Source organism: Mustela lutreola, chromosome 3, assembly GCF_030435805.1.
Source record: "Mustela lutreola isolate mMusLut2 chromosome 3, mMusLut2.pri, whole genome shotgun sequence".
In the NCBI taxonomy this organism is placed as follows: Eukaryota; Metazoa; Chordata; class Mammalia; order Carnivora; family Mustelidae; genus Mustela; species Mustela lutreola.
This window is the reverse complement of record NC_081292.1, coordinates 50,585,869-50,610,490: the sequence shown is the minus strand read 5'-3', so window position 1 is coordinate 50,610,490 and position 24,622 is coordinate 50,585,869. Positions and strand designations below refer to the sequence as shown.

At 34.3% G+C, this 24,622-nt stretch overlaps 1 protein-coding gene across 12 annotated transcripts in view; it reads left to right on the top strand.

Annotated features, from left to right (window-relative positions):
- Positions 1-24,622, top strand: part of RALYL (RALY RNA binding protein like) — a 713,948-nt gene that overhangs the window by 267,735 nt on the left and 421,591 nt on the right. For 2 of the 12 annotated variants that reach the window (XM_059166117.1, XM_059166116.1), the window contains one exon: positions 23,630-23,698. The exons of the other annotated variants lie outside the window; for them this stretch is intronic. The gene's annotated coding sequence lies outside the window, so the exon portion shown is untranslated. The remainder of the gene's footprint in view (positions 1-23,629; positions 23,699-24,622) is intronic. 12 annotated transcript variants of the gene reach the window in all.

Here is a 24,622-nt window from a genome sequence, read left to right as displayed (position 1 = left end):
ACCTCTGCTCTGCACTCCAAGTTTTTTTTTAATTCCCTATCATACTCCCCCCACAAAAAAGAAATCCTGTTTTTCTAATCACCTGCCTAATTCCCTAGCATCCCTGCAGCTCATCAAATCCTCATTAAGTGGTAAGTGACAGCTTCATAAAGCAAGCCACCCTTGGGTTGAATGAGTCAAGTTTTAATAATTCATTCATCTACTGAACATATATTGCATACTCATTGTCAGATATTTATCCAAGAAGTTTTATTTTACTTAGCCTAAAATTGTAAGATCTTGGTTCCATGCTCTCGAGCAATATACAGATACTCATTTTCTTTTACTTTGGAGTCATTGTATCTGCATACATTACATGCATCCATTGTATCTTTGACTTTGATATTAAAGTGCCTCTCACTTCTTCTCTCAGTTTAACCTTGTCCTATTCTTTCAGACATCCTTATTACAATACTGATGTACCTTTATCAGGGTGCAATTTTATTTTTTTGTGCTCCTCTCAAAATTTTACTTACTGTAAGAGAAACATATTCTTCTAGAAGTCATCCATCTGATATAATGGACAGTGGTCTATTTCTTTTCTGTGACTTGGACTACATCCCCTATTAATTAAGCCTTAAATTACTGACATTTCCTCTGTGAAAATGGCGTGATGCACATTATATTAAATTCATTATGAAATTAAAATTTGCCTGGTGGTCATATTCAATATTGTTTTGTAAGTATGGAAAATTTCAATATAAGATGCCTTGAGGAGGGAATATAGGAGTGGGGGACTAATTTTAATTGACTAATTTTAATTGAATTAAACATCATTCCCGGGTATCCAAAGAGACAGTATAGTCTAATAGGAAAAATACTGGATTTTTTTTTTTTTTTGGATTTTTTTGGAAGACCCAGACGTAGGAGGCATCTGATATGGATTAGCTGGTTGTCCTCAAGTAAGTTATTTATCTTCTTTGAACATCAAGTCACTCCTTTGTAAGCTAATAAAGACAACAATACTTGCCCCATCTCTCTTCTAGTGAGTTTGGAGAAATTAACGTGGAGACATATGTGAAAATAATCTTTCAGTTAGTTTCACTGAGGAATAATTAACATACAATAAAAATCCCCTTGTTGAGTGCACAGTTCCATTGGTTTTGACAGGCCACGTAGTTATGGACACACCACCACAATCATGGTATACAACAATTCCTTCACCTCACATATTCCCATTGGCCTCTTTGTAGCCTGCCCCTAGCAACCCCTCATCTCCTTTGTGACTGTGTAGTTTTCCTCTTCCAGAATGTTATATAAATAGAATCACTTCTAGAATGTTGTATAAATGGAATAAATGTTATATAAATAACAGAAAGGCTTTCTTCATCTTTCATGATATTCTTTGAGACTCAACCATGCTGTTGTATTTATCAGCAGTTGTTCTTTTCATTGATACATGAAGAAAAGATGTTTTGTATTGAAATCCAATTAATCTATTTCAAGAAAAAAATTAAAATCATGTCTTTAACAGAAGAGGTTATTATTAAATTACTTGACTGAATAAAGATACACATCTCTTAGCATAGAATATAGATAGTAACATTTTAATAGTTCTCTTAAGCCCTGCACCATGATTTTGGAAATATTTATCTCTTGCTTTCAGATGAAAACTGAATTCCCAAGGGCATAGTTTTCAAAAAAAAAAAATAAATAACTTTGTACTGTTTGTAGTCATATAGTTTGAGATGAAATTAAAAACAGGAGGTGGCTTTCCTGAAACATGTGGGATTGAAAGGCCAAGATGTGACTGATTGTGAGGAATTTTTTTTGCCGTTGCCAAAAAAAGCCTTTTTGAGCTGAACAAGAAGAAAGGTATAAAATTAGAGTAATTGCACACTTCACATTTTAGTAGCAACATGAAATCTTGCTGGCAATTTGATGTTTTCCTGACATTGTGGCCTGCCGGCCTGTTGTGAGATCCATCAGATAGGAATGCTGCTTATTTTTCCAGTGATTCTCTGAGTGAGCTTGTGGAGTAGCTCTTATGATACACCAGCACAAGGCAGCTTGTGTCCAAGAGCCTGCCTCTTTAAATCTGAAAGTTATTCCATGTCCTTTTTTGTTGTTGTTGTTTGTTCTTAATTCACTAGTCATTGTGTGTAATTATATGTTAGAGGGATGATTACATACCAACGAATTACAATCAAACTTGGCTTGTTAGCATAGAAAGCTTTGGTTGTTGATCAGGATCATGGAAGCAGGGACTCACCCTCCCTGAAAAGCAGATGTCATGTTAGACTTCCTCAGATCAAACCCTGATGATGTACTGGGAAGAGCATTTTGGTGTCCTGTGTTCACCATTGTCACTTTCCCGAAACATTGAGCATTGCCTCTTGATTTTGAGATTCTTTTGTGAAACTGGAATAAATACATGGGCATGGTATCAGTAGTAAGTGTTCTCCTAAAAGTTATGTTGATTTTCTAGTTTTGTTTTGTTTTGTTTTGTTTTTAATACAGAAAATCATGTTACACTATACCCGGTGAAAAATGTATTGAATTCATACATTGAGAAGTAATTGATACAAACAAAAATATAGTACATTTTTTTTTAATTTGAAGCTTTTTAAAGTAAAACAAAAAATAACAGAAAGGCTTAGAAGTTTCTCAGTCTCCCAAACGTCACATTACCATAAATTTGGACATATAGAATTGTAATCCAGCTCACATTCTACAAAAATAAAAGGTGTTTTACATAGCAAATCTTATTTGAAAGATGCAACACAGACATTGTATATTCTAACTGTGACCTTGGGCGATTTCCTAACCTTTGTAAGCATCTGTTCTGAATCTATAAAATGGGGATACTAGCCTTTCTCGAGAGATGTTATGAGGATAAAAATGAATTGTATTGGTGTAGTTCTTGGGACATTTACTTATTCTTTAAAAAGAGTACCATGGAGGCGCCTGGGTGGCTCAGTGGGTTAACCCTCTGCCTTCAGCTCAAGTAAAGATCTCAAGGTCCTGGGTTTGAGCCCTGTTTTGGGCTCTCTGCTCAGCAGGAAGCCTGCTTCCTCGCCGCACCCCCCCCAACCCGCCCCGTCTGTCTTTCTGCCTACTTGTGATCTCTGTCTGTCAAATAAATAAATAAAACCCTTAAAAAAAAAAATGAATACCATGGAATTTTAGTTATATAAAAGAAATCTGATGGTATATCACATTATAATACTTGGGCAATGGCTTATACATAGAAATAGTGTGTCTATTATGTGGAATTGCAGATTTCTCAGTGGAGACATTTTTATGGCTTTATTCATGATCAGTACGTTAATCATTGTCCTTTTCTACAAAATATTCTGATCGTTTACTCTGGATTGGCTAATTTCTTGTCCACTGAGCAGTTATGTACATAGGGGCTTGGAAAAATTGCTTTTTGCAGTTTATTCCTTCATTTGATAATTCAAGTCATTCACCATTTATGCAGTTAGTCAGAACCTCTTGTCTCGGCTGTAACATAGCCAGCCATATGTGTAGGTTTGCTGCCTCTCATTTTCTTTTCTAAGAGAGATAAAATATGAATTTTCATAAAACAAGAAGACAAATGAGGGCAGAAGAAAGATGAATATTACAGTCCCAAGGAAGTTCAGAAAAGTGGAAATGTTCTTTCTGAAAGTATGAGGAAGGCTTTAAATTGAGCTAAAAGGAGAAGTAGGTTTGGGACATAGAAAGAATTCCAGTCAAAGAGAACTATGGGAACTAAGAGGGTCAAGAACAGTATTTAGAGTTTTGGGATCTACTCCATTTGACTGGGATACATAAAATGCATAAATGAGCTTGGGTAGATCAGGCTGGAAGGAGTTAGATCAAATCAGAGACATTTGAATACAAGTGAAGACTTAATTCTTTATTCAGAGGGCAGTGAAGAGATTTACTGGAATGTGAGGGCAAATCTAAAAAAAAAGGTACATGAGTTCAGATCATTTAGTGAAATCAATCTAGCCACTATTTAGAGATTGGATTACAAAGAAAAGAAGATTTTGACTTACTCATTCTTTCCCCAAATCTCTCCTTTATTTTGACAGCTCCAAAAACATTGTTTTATTCAGGAAACTGTTTTATGTGGACTACCTACCTAATCACTTACAAGGATTTATTTTAATGGAATTGTCTTTGAAATGTTGCTGCAAGTTCTTGTGGCATACCAAAATCCTTGACCTTGGTGAGTCACAGCTTTAGTACTCTTTCAGCCAAAAAGGAAGGAAAAATTAGGAAGCTAAATTAATTTCTTGTAGTTCTTTACATTCTTGTGCATACAAGTTGAGGGGTGGAAGGAGAGGAGTGTTCAGGTTCCTCTAGAATAATCCATCTATAAATAGTTTGATTTATTTTTGGCTCCTTCTCCTTTTGAAACTGCCTTATTCAGGTTTTTTGAAGAATTAAACTCTCAGGGCAGCTGGGTTGCTGAGTTGGTAGATCATGCGATTGACTCTTGGTTTCTTGGTAGTAAGTGGAAACCCCAGGTTGGAGAAAGAGTTCAATTAAAAAAATAAATAAATAAACTCTCAATATGTAACATATTTGTGCAACAAAAAAATTTTTTTAAGATTTATCTATCTGAGAGAGAAAGAGTGGAGGTAGGGGCAGAGAGAGAGGGAGAGAATCTCAGACTCCCTACTGAAAAGGGAGACTGGGAGTTGGTCCTGTGACCATTGAGATCACAACCTGAGCTTTAAAGTGAGAGTAGGATGCTTGACCCACTGAGCCACCCAGATGCCTCATTGTGTTACAAATTCACTCTAATTTTCCCTTTTTTTTTTTTTTAGGTTTTGTATTTTAATTCCAGTATAGTTAACATACAGTGTTATATTAGTTTACATATACAATATAGTGATTCAGCACTAACACACATTACTCAGGGCTCATCATAAGAAGACTTTAAATTCTATACTTAAAAATAAAAGAATATCAAAGAACAATTTTGCATTTAGTAGCAAATCCACTTAGGTCAATAATGTTAGAATATATACGAATGTGCTAAGAGTGTTACCTTAGACTCTAAAAGCTAATAATAATAATAATAATAATAATATTTAATAATCTTTCAAATACTTTTATGAAGAGCTAAGTGAATATTAAAATGTAAATATATGCAATTAGCAATATTTAGTACAAAATACTAAAATGTAAATTATATTTATGTATTAATTTTACTAATAGATCTTTAAACTGTTTTTTAATTTTGGGGTGTTTTAACAAATGGAATCTCCTACTTTATTTATTTTGCTTTTTTTAGAGGAATAATCTTTATATGATATTTTAAATATAATATCCAGTATTCTATGTATTTAATTTGTGTGTGTGTGTTCATTTTGTGCACATTTCCCCATGAAACCTCTATATTATGAAAATAAGTCCCTTTTATATGAACTGTTTAGATTATTGGTATTAATATTTTTATAAATAGTATCATCACTCTTAAGCTATTATAATAAGACAAATTTTTTTAAAACCTCTGCTTAAAAGAATAAAATAGAATTGGGTTAATTTTCTATTGAGATTTTATTTATCCACCTGATAGAGAGAGAGAGAGAGACAGAGAGAGCACAAGCAGGGAAGAGGGGCAGAGAGAGAAGGAGAAGCAGATTCCCCCCGAGCAGGGATTCTGGCATGGGGCTCTATCCAAGGACCCTGGGATCATGACCTGAGCTAAAGGCAGACGCTTAACTGACTTGGCCACCCAGAAGCCCCAGACTTTGGTTTATTAATATGAAATCCCTGTTGCTTTTAAAGTGACTCCTAATTGAGGGAGTTATTATTTCTGATGGCATTAAGAATCTCTTTATTATGAGATTCTCTTTATTCTGAGGTATGGGATGAAATAAAAGATGGATTGATTTCCTATTTTAATAATTGATTAATAAGAATATAAATGTATTAATTAGTTATAATCTGTTTTATAACCAGGAAATTGGGTAAATACATATTTATGAGCAAACTGAATGGTGCTCAGTACATTTTGTGGCTCTTTAAAGCATTGTATATGTGGAATAAGTTTCTCCCATGGAACTTACTACCAATGAGATATCTTTGCAATTGTAGTATGTAATAATCTCCCAGGCTTATCTCGATTTTTTGTTTATCTTGATTTCTTGATTTTTGAAGGTGACAGGTCCTGTAAACATGCATCTCTATGGGGTGCCTGGGTAGCTCAGTCAGTTGAGCATCTGACTCCTGATTTCTGCTTGGGTCATGACTTCAGTCTCCTGAGATTTGAGCCCTGCACGCACATGAATGCTATCCCTCCCTCTCTCTCTCTCAATACATAAATAAGTCATAAAAAAAGAAAGAAAGAAAGAAAGAAAGAAAGAAAGAAAGAAAGAAAGAAAGAAAGAGGAACATCTTCGCAAATGTACTTTCTACAAGTGTATTTTCTGAGGAAACTTTGGTTTTTAGAAATATCTTTATAAGGTTTGTGTGGTGAATGTGATAGATACAGTACTCAGCTATCTTTCCTTGAAGTAAGTAAAGAGAAAAACCACTGATGTAAAGGTAACTGTATTTTAAAAACAATTAAAAATGTATAAAACAAGTTTAGATCAATTAGAAAATTGTCTAGTATAAAATTTCTGAGGGAAAATTGCTCTAGCTTAGTAAAGGGCTAGAAAGATAGAAAATTGTGTTTAGACATATGCAGAAGAAACTATGAATTTCTTTTCTTTTATGAGGATTGTGATTTATGATAGTTTCTTTTCTTTTAAAATGAGGATTGTGAATTGTGCATAATTGTTAGCTGGTAAATTAGGCAATAAGCACAAAAAGAAATTTCTGGTAAATAACATGTTTTTTTTTTAACCTTGTGGCTAAAGAACTTACTGGAGGTATGGTCTCTAGGATTTTTTTTTTTTTTTTTTTTTTAAGCTTACTGCAGTTGCTGTTGTCTCTTTACTTTGGAGTGGATTGAGTCAGTTGTATTGATGAATAAACACTTTCATGAAAGCATATCAGGTTGGCATATTCTAGGTTGAATGCACAATATGTAAAATTACTATTTAGTCAAAGGACTTAAAATAGAGAGGATGCTCAGTTTGGCAGTAAGGTTATTAAGTGATACAAGGTAAAATACAAAACAGTTTAAGAGGTCAGAAGGATTATACTAATAACATTCATTCAACAAATATTTGAGTTATTATTGCTATGTGTCAGGGGTTAAAATGGATAAAACTGGATAGTCTCTGACTTCCTGCATCTTATAGTCTGAGATCAAGTAGTGGTAGGGGAGACATATAGAAACAGTCCATATGGGAAATTGCCAGAAAGGAGAGGCACATGGTAGTAAAGGAGCCCTTAGTGGAGGTTTCTGACCTGAATGGAGAGGCCAGAGGCAAGCTGATTAAAATGTGAGAAGAATGTCATTCTATTTTATATGTCCAATTGATTATGTGTATCAGGGGAAAGTTACCATTGAATCATTTCTAGATAATACTTTTATCAACCTACTAAATAGTCAAAACACTTTTCAAGTTCCCACTTCTATGCACAATGCCTTAACTCTTTTATTGAAAATCTTGTATTGTATTCTGAAAACATCAAAATCAAGGAAGTTGAAGTATTTTATTCTTCAGCTTTTTAAAATTTTCATCAAATTTCTATTCCTTCAGCTTTTTCTTTTCTTTTCTTTCTTTTTCTTTTTTTAATCATTCTTCCCTTGAGGTTAACAGAGAGGTTTACTTGATAATAATTTCTAAAGATTTTGAGCCTGTGTCTTATTTCTCCTGATACCTGAAGGTTCTTGTTTCCCATTTACCATCTTTTCCAGGCCCTATCAATAACAGTATCTTTCTTTTCTCATTGCCTCATTCCGCAAATACATTACTCTAGTTATAAAGATATCCATGGAGCACTTGTTGTGCTCTCCCAGGCTTCTGATGTGTTATTGATTTGGGGAAAATGTTGGAGCTATGTAATGACGTAGCAACTGCTAGAAGGAGTACGCCTTAGAAAGAAGTCTCTTCGGTTTTGAGCATTTTCTGTTTGCAAAGCTCCGGTTGGTAACTGCCATAACCACACCTGGACTTCAGGTGTAAATGCATCTATAGCAAAACCAGTTCTGCAGCATTTGACTTTTATGCGGTAATTAAGGCATGGTTTTGGAAGGTGAGGATTCAAGGAGATAATACAGAATAAAAGGAACACAGGGAAGGCCTTCATGTTCCTTACACAGGGTAAAATGTTGTGATAAAAATTTAGGGTCATAGTATGCCACTTTCTTTGCTTCTGTCCGATCCACGTATCCTTTTGTAAGATACAAACTGTACTCGTACTTTACTTTCTTGAGGAAGTCTGAACTTGTTCTGTTTATATTGTCTATATGATGGCTGTATTTGTCATTTTAACCTCACACATGGCCTTCTATTTTTTTTTTTTTTTTACTTTGTTCATGTATCCACATGTTTTCTTTTTAATCACATTGTAAGTGCTAGGAGACAGTGTCTCCTTTAGTATCTAGCCTTGTGTCTTTCTTATCATAAACACTCTATATGTCTAAATTTACTGATGGGGACCTCCAGTTCCCTTGTATAATCACTTTATGAAATGACAAAAATACTAAGCAGTTTTTGAAAGTTGAAATTCAGTGAAAGAATCGCATTATGGCTTCACAGAAAGTGATTTTCAGCATTTCATTTTGATTCTCCAAGCAAAGACAATATTTCTTGCATTATTTCTTATAGAACGACTATCAGCAATATTTTTAACTCTCTTCAGAATCCAGAGGAAGATATGACAGCTGTAATCAAAGATGGACTGCAGAGCATACACTTTTATATATCACAAGAAAAGTATGGGCCAAGCATTTCATTAAACACAATAGAGATACGTGTTTCTTTTCCCAGAGTAACTGGAAACTGTGTTTAGGATTCAAGTGGTACCATTCAAAAACCAAGGATTAGTATCACTTTGGAAAATAATGAATGTAGTTCTTCTCTTCTCTTCTCTTCTCTTCTCTTCTCTTCTCTTCTCTTCTCTTCTCTTCTCTCCTCTCCTTTCCTTTTCTTCCTTCCTTTCATTTACTCTTTCTTTCTTTCTTTCTTTCTTTCTTGGTAATAAGTTATTTCAAATCATGTTATTTCAGGGGAGCCTGAGTTGCTCAGTCGGTTGAGAGTTTGCCTTCAGCTCCAGTCATGATCCCAGGGTCTTGGGATGAGTCTGGAGTCAGACTCTTTGCTCAGCAGGGAGCCTGCTTCTCCCTCCGCCTCTGCCCCCCTCCCTGCTTGTGCATTCACACTCTCTCTCTGATAAATAAATAAAATCTTTTTAAAAAATCATTTTATTTCATATCTTTAAGTTAGTCAGTCAGTTGATGGTTTTTAACATCTTTGTTCTGAAAACTCATTTATTGTTGGCATAATTAGTAATTATAACTATATGAGAGAAGAAGTGTTGTACAGCCGGAGTGCACTTTCTCTCTTTGGATTACTTGGCTGCTGTTTCTACTGTTGCCCGCCTCCCAAGTGTGATTTCCAGACATTAAAAACAAGGTTATCATAATACTCAAGTATCCTTTTAGTAACAATCCAGCTATTTTCCATTTGAGCTAATCTCTTCAGAGTAGATTATCTACCGAAGGTTCAGAAACATGAACCACTTTAGATCATCAAGGCACAATTTAATGTCCAGTGGTTGTTATAGACTAAATTTGGCTGAAGTTACAACTTGCATCCTGAGATTTGGAATTCAAAGCTGATTTGAAAAAATCCATACTGATGCAATAATAGCATTATGAACTAACCTTACTGAAGAGAGAGAGACAGGATGAGTACAATAGTGTGCACATACTGGGAACTGTTTTTGTTTCTAAAAGAATTGATGTCAATTAGTTCACAGATATTTCTTGAGCACCTAGGATATGCCCTGCTTGTAATAATTAACAGTGTTTTCTAATTTAGTTTTCTAACACATATGAACTAGTTGACCCATGGTGCCTAACTCTTGGCCTCTTGCTATTACTGTTGTCAAATAAATGGGCTTTGATTATTAATTATATTTAAATCTATATAAATGATAACATTATTCTGTACAGGTCAAGAGATACCCATCTAATATACATTTCAAGTTTGGAACATTATGAAAAGCTGGGAAAGATAAAAGAGAAAGGTATGCTTTGATTGTACCTAACTCCTGACTATGACTCATCATCATTATCAAAAGGAAACTAAAATGGGTTAATGTTCTGGAGTTTGATTGTACATTTGTGCTTATAATGATGTTGTCTAGTGAGGGGAAAATGCTTACTTTAAGATCTGTCTGCAGGATTCCCTTAGGAAGACAACTGTCTTTGTTTAGGAATGCACCTTAATGATTGCCTTTGGCTTTGTAATTAAGGACTTGTGTGCACATCCTAAATTGGATAGAGGAAGAAAAACAACTTAAAAGTCTGGTAGGAGAAATTACTCTGTAGAAAAATATACAGGGAATTTTTGAGGATGTAGGCAAATAAGTCAAGAGGAGATGAGGAAAAGAAAGTCAAGAAAAGAAAGTAGTAATAAGCTAGGGTTCAACATAGAAGGAGAGTGCTGGAATTCTTACTGGTCTTAAAAGAGAAGCCATTTTCTGAAGGTCCTCCTAGAAGGTAGAAGCACCAGTAATAGCAGAAATGACTTTTATATCCCTACAGATTGCTGTTTCTGAGCAATAAAGCACAACCATGAAAGTGTGCCCAAGGTAGATTTAATAATCTTGGTTGTAATTAGTTTCCTCTGCAACTGATGGATGGCCTTATAAAGTGAGGAGCTAGTAAAATAAAAGTGTTCAGGGAAAAAGGTTTAAAATAAGTTGACTATTTCCGTATTCCGTTAATATTTTTTTTACATTAGTGTAATGTTTTTGTTTTTAGAATGGGAGTGGGGGTTGGGGTGGGCAGCAGACCTGAGCCAAAATCAAGAGTTGGACACTTAATCGACTGAGCCACCCAGGTTCCCCATACTAGCATAATGTTTAATGTCATCTCAGTTTACAGATCTCTAAGCATATTTGCTACAGAATATACACCAGCTATTATGAAGAGCACTCATGGAGTTCAGTGTGCCAACAGAAGGTGCTGTAGAAGACGAATTTTAAGAACCTGAATTTGGCATTATGTTATTAGTTAAACTTACTAATACTTGAATTTGAAACTAGTTTATATACAATCAGATATCCTTAGATAGTTTCTAGGTTTGTTTTTTTTTTAATTCATAGTAAATACCTGAGCATTAACCAAAATGGTAACTCTAGGACTTAAAATCTTTGCTTAAATATATTATCAACAAAACAAGTCCACTAAATAAAATGATTCCATTGATTTAAAAAGGCAGTGGTTTCTTCAACAACTGCTTTGTTATTCCCTGTACAGAGTAAACAGACATTCAATGTTGGCTAAAGTATATAGTTAACAAAGATAAGAAGGACCAGAATCTAGTCTTCCTTGTTTTTTTAGCATACCCTCATGGAAGAATCTCCTACTTTCTCACTGAGAATCCAGACATTGATTACAATCTAGTCCCTTGGAGATTTCCATTTTTAAAAGATAAAATAATATTGTAGAGTGTTAGAAATACCCTATTTCTTACTTGAGTACTGTTGTACATATACAGTTGTCAACCCTCATAATATTGAATATTTCAGTGCTAATTTTTAATGTATGTTAATAATATCCAACTTAAAGGAAAAAAAAAAACCCTGAAATTTAAAAAAGAAAAAAAAAAACTATCTTCTAATATTGTTCTAGAACCCTATATCCAAAACTTGGAAAACTTACACATCATGGGTTTTGTTTAGTTAATATAATGCTTATGCTTTACTTTAGTACTTAAGCACTGAAATAAACAAACCACAATTAAAAAAAAAAACAATAAATCCATTGACTCACATTACTGAGAATAAAAGAATTACATTTTTTATTCCTTTTTAAAATTTTCCAGATGAGTTTACTTATGATAGTATCCCATATTAGATAACATTTTTGAAAAACAAATTCTGTGTAGCAAAGTTTTTTCTATCTTCGGTCCTATGGACTGTAGTGAAAGTGCTTTGCTGGTGTGATTATAATGACTATTTAGTACAACCCGTGTTACTCTGTTTGTGACCTTGTTGTGTGCTCATTTATGCTCAAAGAACAGATTTATTTTTTTACTAGTAAGTGATTGAACTTTTTATCTGTACTCTTCAGCACCAAATAGCTATTTTTAAGTTCTATTCAAGTTTGAGCAACATTAAAAATCTCCATTGGTCTATAATTGCTACACTCAAGGAGCTGAATAACTCATAAAAAGAGATGAACAGAACTTAGAAGTACAGCAAAGAGCTGTGCGTATCAGGGACTATGTTTTTCAGTAGTGTTTCACAGTACTTGATTTTATTTTTAAAATTGCAGTAGAGAACCGTGTTTCATCTTCATTTTTGGAGATATAAAATGATTTCCACTAAAGCACTCAGGATTAGAAGAATTGCATTATAGCTAAATAATTTGGCGTGCCATGGCACAAGTTTAATAGCATTTGCACTTTTATCAGAAATAATGACACCCTTGTAAGTCACTGATTCACTATTTAGAGATAAAAGTCCTAAGCAGATTTTCCCAGTGAACATAGCCCTTTAGATTTTATGCTTAGATTAGTAAGATATTTATTACCTTATTTTCTGGTATTGTGTCTAAATAAACCTCCTTAAGGTAAATGATAATAATTTTGTGATTCTTCACTGTACATTATGCTTTTAAAAGATCTTGAGAGAACATAAACCAGAGAATTAAAATAAAATCAACATGAAATTTAGTATTCATAGGGATTCAGCATTTAAAATAAATGAAGAATACTTTGTTCCAATTTCTTTTTTTAAAAAGATTTTATTTATTATTTATTTGAGAGAGACAGACAGAGATAGTGGGAGAGAGCATGAGCAGGGTAGCAAGGGAGAAGCAGGCTTCCCGGGACCCCAATGTTGGACTCCATCTCACGGTCCTGGGGTCATGACCTGAGCCGAAGGCCACTGCCACTTAACTGACTGAGCCACCCAGGCACCCTATTTGTTCCAATTTCTAATTGCAGATTTCAGTGTTACCTCTAAATGTGATTTTATTTTCCTTTACATTCCTTCGTAACATAGTATAATGCTTTGTTAATACTCTAAAAAGTAGACCTTAAAATTTTTGCTTTAGAGACTAGAGACCAGATTTTCCAACGTTGGCATTGGCATATCACTTTTTCCTTTCATCTTCTTCTTGGGAGGTAGAGTATTAGTTGCTGCTGCAGTGTAGACCCTGTGAAGTCACTAGACATCTGAGTGTCTGTGGTCAATCAGGCCATGATGCTGTAACTGATGACTTTCTCAGGATGCTAATACTCTGAAAATCTTAACATCCCCTTAATAGTCCTCTGCTGTCTGTGTAATAATAACACAAATGAGTGCAAATCACCTAAATAATATTCCTTTGTCCTTAAGCTTAATTCTGCTTGTATGTAACCATGCAACGACATCATCAGCTGGAGGGGGGGGAAATGTAATAATTGATGAAAAAGGATGAGATGATTAATTGGGAGGGCAATTATCGCCAAGGAAGAACAGAGAGATAGAAGCTATTATATTTTTCAAAATTGTTAAGAGGCCAAGCAGATGAGCTTGGAATAGAAAGCCATTTCTGAGCAAGAGCCTGCCGTTTTTATATGCGCTGTCATTTGCGAAGATTAGATAGATAGTTTTACTGTGGAGTGTTTCATACATTCTTTAATTCATCCATTTCATGTATTTTCTGTTTCTGCCTTAATGTATAGGTTGCCATTTGAATAGACATTACTGAATTACATCAATTCAGAGACGTCAATAAAATAGTTTTTCCATTTTAATATTTCTTAAAAATTAAGAAGTTTTTAAATTGGTATCTATTTAATGCAGCTTCTCTTTCCAGAAAAACTTTGATGGAGTTGACAGGTTTTCTTGAAATAGATAGCACCTTAGAAATCAAGAAGAAAGGATTATCCAATAAACTCATTCATTTAACAAATATTTATCGAGCGCCCACTCTGCCAGGAATAAGGCTAGAAGCTAAGAAAGTTGTAACAAGGACAGAGAAGGTTTCAATCTTCCTAGAGTTCTTGAAGGTAAAGTAAATTACATATATATATAAACAATTAAATAGAATACAATCTAGTAAGTTACTACTGCAGCATGATGCAGATATATTTAAAATGCTGTAGGATAACCGAAGAGGAAGTTAATAATTCTGGATGTGCTATTCAGAGGAGAAAGAACTCATCAAGTGGAAGGATACCAGGCAAGGGAAAGAACATAAGCCAAGGCAGGGAGGTGTGAAATGTCAGGGTGTGTACAGGGAATGATGAGTAGTCTAGTAGAACTGTTTCTCTTAAACATGAATAATGAACAGAGCACGTAAAGAGGAAAGAAATGCTTGCCAATCTGTAGTATTGACTTAAGTTATTTTTATAATTTTATATATGTAGTATTGACTCAAGTTATTTTTATATTTTACAAATGTGGCATTTCTTTTATTCTACAGCAATAAAAGCCCGAAATTTACTTATTCATTATATGGAAACAAAATTATGAAACCAATTAAAACCTAATTATCAACATTAATTTGAAGTGACATGTGAGTGTTATTTTGGAGCATGGTGAGCAACAATGAAACAATGAACTAGTTTTTTAACTAGTTTAATCAATGATCTGTGAATTGGATAGGTCAATCAATCTATCTTAAAATATGACATTGTAATTATGACTAACAATGGCTAGTGTTTTTGAGTGCACAATTTACAGACACACACACACACACACACACACACACACGCACACACACGCACTCTGCCCCAACTTTTTTTTCCAGCAATGTCTTACTTTTGCAAAACAAAGTCGCTTCGCATACATTTTTATGGATGGCTTCTTCCTCTCTGTTTCCCCGCTCAGGCAGCTTTGCTGACTTAACCTCTTGTCCTAACTTCCTAATGTTGGGGTTCTATTCTTGGTTCTGCATACGCTATCCTTTGATAATCTCATTTAGTCTGATGCATTTCATTTTTCTTTATATCTTGGGAACTATTACATTTTTATATCCAATCCAGACTTTTCTTCCATACTCCAAACTCATATACTAAACTACCCACATGGCATCACCACCTGGGTGGTGAGTGGACCTCTCCAACTCAGCGTCTCCAAATCTGAATCTCTGATCTTCTCGCCAGTGTTGCTCCTTTTATAGTCTTCATCATCTCAGTTAATGACAATTCCATTCTTACAAATTATTCAGGACAAAAACCATGGAGTCAGTCTTTCTTTCTTTCTTTCTTTCTTTCTTTCTTTCTTTCTTTCTTTCTTTTTTTTTTTCTCATCTCAGATCCAAAACCTTCTAGGAAATTAAATGAGTGTAGGTTCAAAATGTATCCAGAGTGGGGCACCAGAGTGGCTCAGTCGGTCAGTGGGTAGACTCTCGATTTTAGCTCAGGTCATGATCTGAAAGTCCTGGGAGCAGGTCTTGGGGCTGGCTCTGTGCCCAGTGGGGAATCTGCTTTCTCTCCCTCTGTCCTTGCTCCTCCCCACACACAAATAAATACACAAACTTTAAAAAAAAAAATGTATCCAGAATTAAGCCTGCTTTCCCAGCTTTCACTGTTATTACTCTTGCCAAGCCAACATTGTGCCTTGCCTGTATTTTTGTAGTAGCTTCCGGTTCAGCTTCCATTCCTCTGTGCTTACTTTCCTGTAAGCCATTACAATGTAGTCTCAAGAAAGCTGCCAGTGTGTTTATTATGTGAGTTATCATGCCACTTCTCTAATTAAAAAAAAAAAAGCTTCCTTTTTTTTCTGAGTAAGTGTCAGAATTCTGACAATGACTTACGGAACCCCACACCACCTGCCCCCTAGTTCTTCATGTGATCGTGTGTGCCGGTAGTGTGCGGAGGGTATTAGACACACGGAGTGGAGTATTATTAAGACTTCCCTCCTCTCTTCAACAAAACGTGCTCAATAACAGCCATGAAATGAAATGAGTTATCATAAAGACCAAAAAAGAAACCAAAACAGTAAAATTTTTTCTATTATTGAACTTACTGTGTGTGTGATACATATATCTGTACATGTATATATGTATCTGTATCATGCCAGTATATATAAAGAATTAAAAAAATAAAACAAGTAAGGGTTCAATACAAAAAAGACGTTTCTAAACTGTATTAATTTATTTTTTGAAAAAAAGGAGAAAAGCACCTACATTTTATTTACAACAATAAGTAATAACATTCTGTTTTCTAGTTTTAACTTCTACAAATTTGTAATGATGGTCCAAATTCATTTCTGGGGTATATTCATGCTTAGGAGACAATATAAATGTAATTATTGGTCTACCTATGCTTGTATTTAGTGAAAGAACACTTTTATTAGTTTTGATTTTAAAAAATTACACATAAAACAAAAGATATACACAAAAGCAGAAAAAATCTTAATATGAGACTAAATCTGAAAGAGATGCATAAAAATTCCATTTAACAGTAAATTTCAGAAAATTTACAAATGCATAAAAACAGCACGTCATTCATTGAATGACAGAGACGAGGTAACTCAAATTTGGTTTATCTGTATACCCATATCATTCTTGTTTATATCTAATGTACTGTTTGAGTGCAGGCATATATAGTATCACAGTGGTTGGAGAGATGAACTGTGCCTAACGTGGGTTCACTGATCTAAAACTTCACAAATGGAAATGAAAAGGAACTCTCTTGGAAGGAATACTTATGAATTTGATGGTATAATAAAATTATTTAAATTAATGTAGAATACAGTATTTTTTTTTCTTTTTAAAGACAAATTATAAAATACGGCCATGGCAATAATAAAACATGAAAATTCAAAAATAACCAAAGCAATTGTTCAGAACTTAGATCAAGAATTTTTTCAGAAAAGGTATTCTTTACTGGCACTGGTTGGAATGACCTGCACCCAAGGGTATCGCTCCCACTGCTCTATCCTTGCTATGCTCCTGTATTATGGGATAATAGTAAGAGAACTGGAATTAACACACTTCAGTAGAATTCTTTGGATACATTTACAGAAGTCAAGTTCTGCTTTACTGCACTTCTACTTTGACTGAATCTTTGCTGTATGATAAATACACTGTGTAATTGGTGGTTGGTTAATACAAAAAGAACTTTAAAATGTGAAAATATTTCCTAGCCTCTTATATAGGTCAGGGGTCAACAAAGTATGGCCCAGAGGTCAAATCTGGCCTGCCACCAGTTTTTGTAAATAAAGTTTTATTGGAACACAGTCATGCTAGTTCATTTGCATATTATCTATGGATGCTTTTAAGCTTCAGTGGCAGAATCGAGTAGTTGAGACAAATACCAAATTGCCTGCAAAGCCTGAAATGTAAAAGATGTTTACAAACATCTTTTCTATTACATTTGTGTACAAGAATTGGGTATTAAACTTTATAATGAATTTATTTATCGAACTGTGTTAATGAGAAACAAAAGCAAATAAAATTGATCCAGTTTGGCTAAGATGTATGCAGCAAGTTATTTACTATCAGAGAAAAGTGTGATTGAGGCAACAGTGTCTTTTAAAAGGATTGTGAAGTCAGCAGAGAAAAGATGTTTATATCCATGGAGTGAGATTATGAAACATTAACTCAGCGTTTGCATTAATATTGGAAACAAAACAGCATTTATAGAGAGAGAATGATTGAAGTGTTAGCATCCGTGCAAGGTAGAGTAACAGGAAATAATTTATCATGAGTTGATTTATAACTTCACTTTACAGAGACAGTTATTTTCATGGTACAAATACTTCATATCTGAAAATGATTGTAGCAAGTGTGATTTTTTTTCCTTCAGCATAAGTTGTCTGACCTGCTTCACAAGTTCAGTACTACAAATATGGTTGAATATTGTACCTGTCCAATTAACTGCATGAGTTATCACCTATACACATGAGCAAAAAACTTAATACCAATGTTTTGGGGTTTCCTCAACATCCAGAACTGCTATCGGTTTAGAGGCTTTGTTAGTGTCAGAACACACTGATAGATACCTGGGTACCCAGTACCCCCGAGGTGCCCATTTTCAGATGCCCTGGTTCCTACTATTGCCCTTGTTCCTGAATAGAGAGCTTCAGTCTTCTCTGGGCCCTGGATGAACCCCTGAGCCTTGCCTTTTTCTTCCTCGGTGGCTTCTTGGATTCTGTAAGTTGAGGTTATTTCCTTCATTAGATTCATTACCAGAGGACGATTGGTTGTGGCAGCTTTAGTCAGACTGTGGAAGGCCAAATTATTCTGTGCTCCCTAGTCTCAGAAGGATGATTACATGCCATACATTGACATGACTGAGAGGGTCACTTAGTTGACTCTTAGAAAGAAGATGATTTCCCAGATCATCCTGTGCCCACCTTGGAAATAAGTGGGCTATAGCTTCTTGTTTCTAAAATATTATTTAACATCGACCTCACAGGTAATACCTGGAAAAATGCCTGGATCAAGCAGCATTTAGTTGGTGTTGTAATGTTTCTTCTAGGCACTGAAGGCTGGACCTGTTTAATAAGGACATGCAGTCAATGAGAATAGACAAATCAGTTAAGACATTTGACTGCGGGGAAATGCAGGAAAGGAAGTCAGGGGCTGCAAGAGGGTTTGGAATGAGAACACATGTTTATTATGTAAAGGGAATGGATGTTTTCAAGAATACTTTTTAGGAAGAAAACTATGAGCATAATTTCAGATGAGGATAAATTAGGGAAACTTTTAAGTTTGAGAATGGCTGCAGATGGTGAACAATTTTTATGAAGGGAGGGAAGATAGGTAGAAGAATCCTGGAAGAATCATTTGAAATGTCTTAAATTTATATTCAAATACATTTCTAATGTTCATTCATATTTTTAGAGATCTTCGTGTAGAGGAAGGATTTCATTTATTTCATAGTATTTTGAAAATAGAACTGAAGACCCCTGGGAAGCGTTAGGAGGAATCAAAACTTGGGAGAATGTTTTCCCCCCAAAATAAGAATAACTTTTATCATTTCCCCCAATATTATGTAATCAATGTGTGAAAATAACTTTAACACCTGAAGGAAAGTATAGGTAGGAAAATTTTAAAACTCTGAAGTCCCAATATAAAAAGTCTTTTTTGCGAACTGTCTTCTATATTGCTTTCTCTGTAAATATCCCCATACGTACAGGTGAGGTAAATGGAAGCATATCATACATGGTATTTTCATCAGCATAATTTTAAAAAATAGCCTTAAAAATGTGGCTCACTTTTCTTTTTCTCATTTCCTTGTACTTCATAACCTTACCTGTCCCCACACCAGATAACCACTATTAATGATACCATATGTCTGTCTGAAACTTAGAATCATTTTAGTATTCTCACTACCATATTCTACTTTCCTGGGATATAATTAAGGAAATCTTGCACTATACAATTATTTCCTTGTAAGTTCCTTTTACTTTTGTCTAGATGTCACAAAACTTTCTCTGGAACTTTACCTGATATGCCTATGTATACTTCTTGGGAAAAGAAAAAATCTTGCTTGGAATTAGCATTTTTGTGATGCAAAATTAAATCTTTCTTTAATCTAGGAGGTTTTTTTTTATTATTATCTTTTGAATTTAATGTCTCTTCTTTATGAGTTAATGTGTTTCCTTCTCATATGTCTTGTATTTGCATTTTCTGTCTCCTGGATTTTTTATGACCTTCTCATTGTTCTATTTCCCTTAATTATTTTATCTTTTTACATGTTAACTGTATTTTGAGAAGTCTATCTTGCTTCTCAGGAGTGAACAACATTCTGTCTTTTAGTTCCTCAAATTGTTAAGACTTTATGCTGGATTTTTTACTTAGGGAGCTTTTCCTTCTCTTTCCTACTTTCCTTCCATGCACAAAATGACATGGTGGAAACCTAAGTCCATATAATGAAGTGAAAGAAGCCAATTTGAGAAGGCTACATACTGTCTGATTCCAACCATTGACATTCTAGAAAAGGTGAAACTGTAGGGACAGCTTTTTGTTTGTTTGTTTGTTTGTTTGTTTGTTTTCTCTTCTTCCCCCACGTCCTCTTTTTCTTTTCTTTTCTTTTCTTTTAAAGATTATTTATTTATGTATTTATTGGAGACCGAGAGAGCACGATCAGGAGAAGTAGCAGACAGCGGGAGAGGGAGAAGCAGGACTCGATTCCAGGACCCTGGGATCATTACCTGAGCTGAAGGCAGACACTTAACCAACTGAGCCACCCAGGCATCTCAGTCTATAGATGTTTTAAAAAGACATTTTTAAAGAGAGATTTTAGGGTCACAGTGGGATTGAGAGGAAGATATATATTTCACATTTTTCATAGGTTCCCTACCCCCCAAAATGCATAATCTTCCCTATTATCACATCATCTACCAATGTGTTATGTTCATTACTATTAATAACCTATGTTGATGCTTTTATAGTTATCCAAGCCCCTAATTTACATTTATGGTTCCCTTGTGATGTTGTATATTCTGTTGATTTGGACAAATATAAAATGACATTAAATCATTACAGTATCGCACAGAGTATTTTCACTTCCCCCCACATTCTCTGTGCTGCACCCATTCACTACCCTTTCAACCCCTTGCAACCACTGATCTTTTTACTGCCTTCAGAGTTTTTCCATTTTCATACCGTCGTATGGTTGGAATCATACAATATGTGACCTTTTCAGATGGCTTCTCTCACTTAGTAATATCCATTTAAGTTTCCTCCATATTGTTCATAACTTGATAGCTCAGTTCTTCTATTCAGTTCTTCAGTTCTTCTATTCAGTGTTGGATAATATTCCATTCTCTGGACTTAGCACAGTTTACGATCCACTTACCTACTAAAAGATATCCTGGTGGCTTCCAAGTTTGGCAAGAGTGAATAAAACTGCTGTAAGATTTTTGTGCAGGCATCAAATTTTAACTCATTTGAGTAAATACCAAGGAACTATGTGCAGATTTTTGTGTGGACATCAAATTTCAACTTTTTTGAGTAAATACCAAGGAACATGAAAAATAGATGGTATGATAAGAGTATGTTCAATTTTGTGGAAAACCACTAGTGTTCCAAAGTGGCTGTACCATTTTGCATTCTCACTTGCAATGAATGAGAATTTCTGTTTCTCCATACCCTCACCAACATTTGATGGTGTTAGTGTTCTGGATTTTGGCCATTCTAATTGCTGTGTAGTCTTGTGTTTTTATGATGATCTCTCATGGTTGCTATCGAAGAAGCAAATAGTCCAAGAGCACTTATATCTCTTATAACACTTTCCAATTCTGTCTCTATTTGAGCACTAGATTCAATCACTTATGTTTACTTCCTAGATCCTCTTCATTTTACTATTTTTTGTAATATTATGAAAAATAATTTTACTTTTTTTTTTTTTTTTTTCATTTTATTTTTTATTTTTTATAAATAATTTTACTTTTTTTTAAAAAAAGGATTGTATTTCTCTGCGAGAGAGAGATTGAGCATGAGGGAGGATTGGGGTTAGGGGCAGAAAGAGAGGAAAAAGCAGACGCCCCACTGAGCAGGGAGCCTGATGTAGGGCTTGATCCTAGGACCCTGAGATCATGACCTAAGCTGAAGGCAGATGCTTAACTGAGACACCCAGGTGCCCACAAAATAATCTTACTTTTACAGGTAAAATTTTTTGTACAAATAAGGCATTTTTCTAGAAGTCACACAGTTTTATTATAGTATCAGTATGTAACTTAGAACTATAAGACAACCAACTTCTTTTAGAACTCTGTTAGAACTCTGTTAGAACTCTTTTAGAACATTGTTACTTGTCAAAAACAAAGTACTAATTTAAGAGAAAGCAAGATTCAAGCATATTGTAGTGAGACTTTTTTCTCTTTTACCTTACTTTTTAAGTTGTAGCAAAAGCAGATTCATGGCTCAAAAAAAGTAAAAATAAATGATATATAATTAAATGTAACTTTCTTTTCCAAACCCAGAACGATAATCCCTGCCCTTAGAAGCAACCACTCTTAAGAAACTTAGAATTCAATTGTATACTAAAGCAGAGCTTTTAAGAGATTTGATTACAAAATATTTTTGCAAATATTTATATATTGTATTATATCCATGCATCAAAAGCAAACAAACAGAAACCTCAATAAATCCTCCTTGCTCTCTACTTTCAGACTCCTTTTGCTTAGCATTTAAAATATCCACAGTCTGACCTTAATTTATCTTTTCAGCAGATCTCCAAGTACTTCTTTATATGGATGTATTGTATGCATCAAACTGAATATTCTATGAAGCTGTTCATGTTTTTTTAATCTGTTGAAATCCCTTCTCTTTAACTCAGCATTCAAATGCCTCAAGCTCCATAAACTATACTGGATACCATAAGAAGATTGTGTTTTCCCCTCCTATGAATACTTATAATACAAATAAGTATATATTATATAAACAAATGAATACATCTTTAACAAGGCATTGCATATAATAGTTTCTTGTGTTATCTTCATATTTATGGTTATGTTTGCCCTTTAAGAGATTATAAACTCTCAGAGGGGTCCCACTATTATATAATTTCAACACCTACTTACAGTAAAAACAACACACATTTATATTTGACATACACAATCAAAGACTAAGATTTTCACTTCAGCTCAGAGCAAATTTCCCCAAGAAAACTGACCAGCAAACGAACAAACAGTGCATGCTTTATATACCTTTGTTAGAAGCTCCTAAAGTGGTACACAGATTCTGTCTCTTTCTGGGATGATTAGAAGAGTCTGGAGAGATGCAAAATATTGTGAGACATGAATTTGAAAAGTGTTATTTTGATTTTGTGATGGTTTATTAAAAATTCTTGATTTAAAAAAAATTGTCTTTAGTACTCACTACTTTTTAATTTTTCATTTTAAAAATATTCATGAAAAGATGGCCTTTTAAAGAAACATACCTTGAAATAAAAATAAGTAATTTCATAATTTTCTGTAGTTCTCTGGCATATGGAAATTTTTAAGAACAAGTAGCTAATTTATTCATGTAAGGCATATGGTATTTGGAAATTGTTTTAACTCTCTCAGTGACCTTTCCTTTTCATTTACCATCACTCTGAAAACTTTAGGTAATTATTTTTTTTGTCTTACTTTTTACAACCCTAAAATTAAGAAGAGTTTTGTATTTTTCTCTTCTAGCCTTTGTCTCTTTTTCACTAATATGCATAGAAGCAAATGCATAAGGAATCCCTTCAAAAGAAGCAGGGAGAATGGGGAAACTAGGAGTTACCAGTTACTAGTCAGTATTTGGTATTTTGTGCTTGAAAGATAATAGACTTTGAAGATAGACTACTTCATTGCTCACTAACTATGTGCTTTTAAAAAAGTCAGGGACTTCTCTGAGTCTTCATCTGTTTACCTCTAAAATATTTTATATAGTTTGGTTAAGATTTAAGCTACCTAAGGACACACAGTGGAAACACTAGGTCTGACACATGGAGGTACATATTGATTGACTATTATCTGCCTTTTCTACTAGAAAATATGCTCTTTGAGGTAAAGCAAAGGATTTCAGTTTATTAATCACTAAATAAAAACAAACAAAAGCAATACTGAATTCATTATTCTTTTCATTTTGTTATTTTAGGTTTAGCCGTGGTATTCGTTTTGATTGCGCTATTCAGACTCAAGTCTCTTTTCTGTGCAGACAAGCAAGGTATGGAAGGACAGGTCATGTATGGAATGTCAAATATAGTCATGGTGCAGTGTTGGCAAGCCAGTTTGTCCTGTCACCAGGTGTTCAGTTTTGGTTTGGAGGACTACATTTGGAACACTATAGATTCCCTCTAGAGGAAGTTTGACAATATAGGCAGGATCTTGTCCCTTTTCAGTTTTGTTTAGATGCTTCTGTAGTAATCAATTCACAATCATGGCTTTATTGGCACAATTCTCTAACCAAGCAAATGAAGCTACTAAGAATATACTTAAATCATTTAAAAAAATAATAGGATTCTCAGAATGAACCTCTTAGTGAAGCAACATTATATTATCTATATCTGTGAAAAAAAATTGTGATTGTATCCTTACATATAAATATCTATGGATGTCTGTCTAAATAGCTATCCATCCATATATATTTAAATATCTGTACGTATATGCCTCTAGCCCTCAGATCTTCCAAGAATGTTTCACACCTCATTCAATTGTATCCAAGATTATATGATTACAGTTTTATCTTCAACCTTCTTGTGTTTTTTGGCATTTATTGTAAATAATCAGTGTAGTGTTAGGCTAGTTTCAATATTTTTATCCATGGTATTGTGGCCCCCAAATCCGTGAAAACAGAAGTCTTCTTGTTTCTATTGGAATTCCCAAAGAAGCTAATGAAAGATAAATGTAAGAACCCAAGTATGCCATTATATATAGCTGCTTGAGTGCTCAATATTCTAATTCAAACTCTGAAAAAACTAGACCATGATAACCACTTAAGCTCACAGTCTGAGATGAAGCCTCTTACCATCCATTAAAACTTCTTGAGGTCCTAGAACCTTCTGGTAGTAGGTAGAGAGCTAATAAGTACTACAACGTGGTATAGAAACTCATCTCAATGATACCACTCCCGAACTCTCATGCTGAGGCA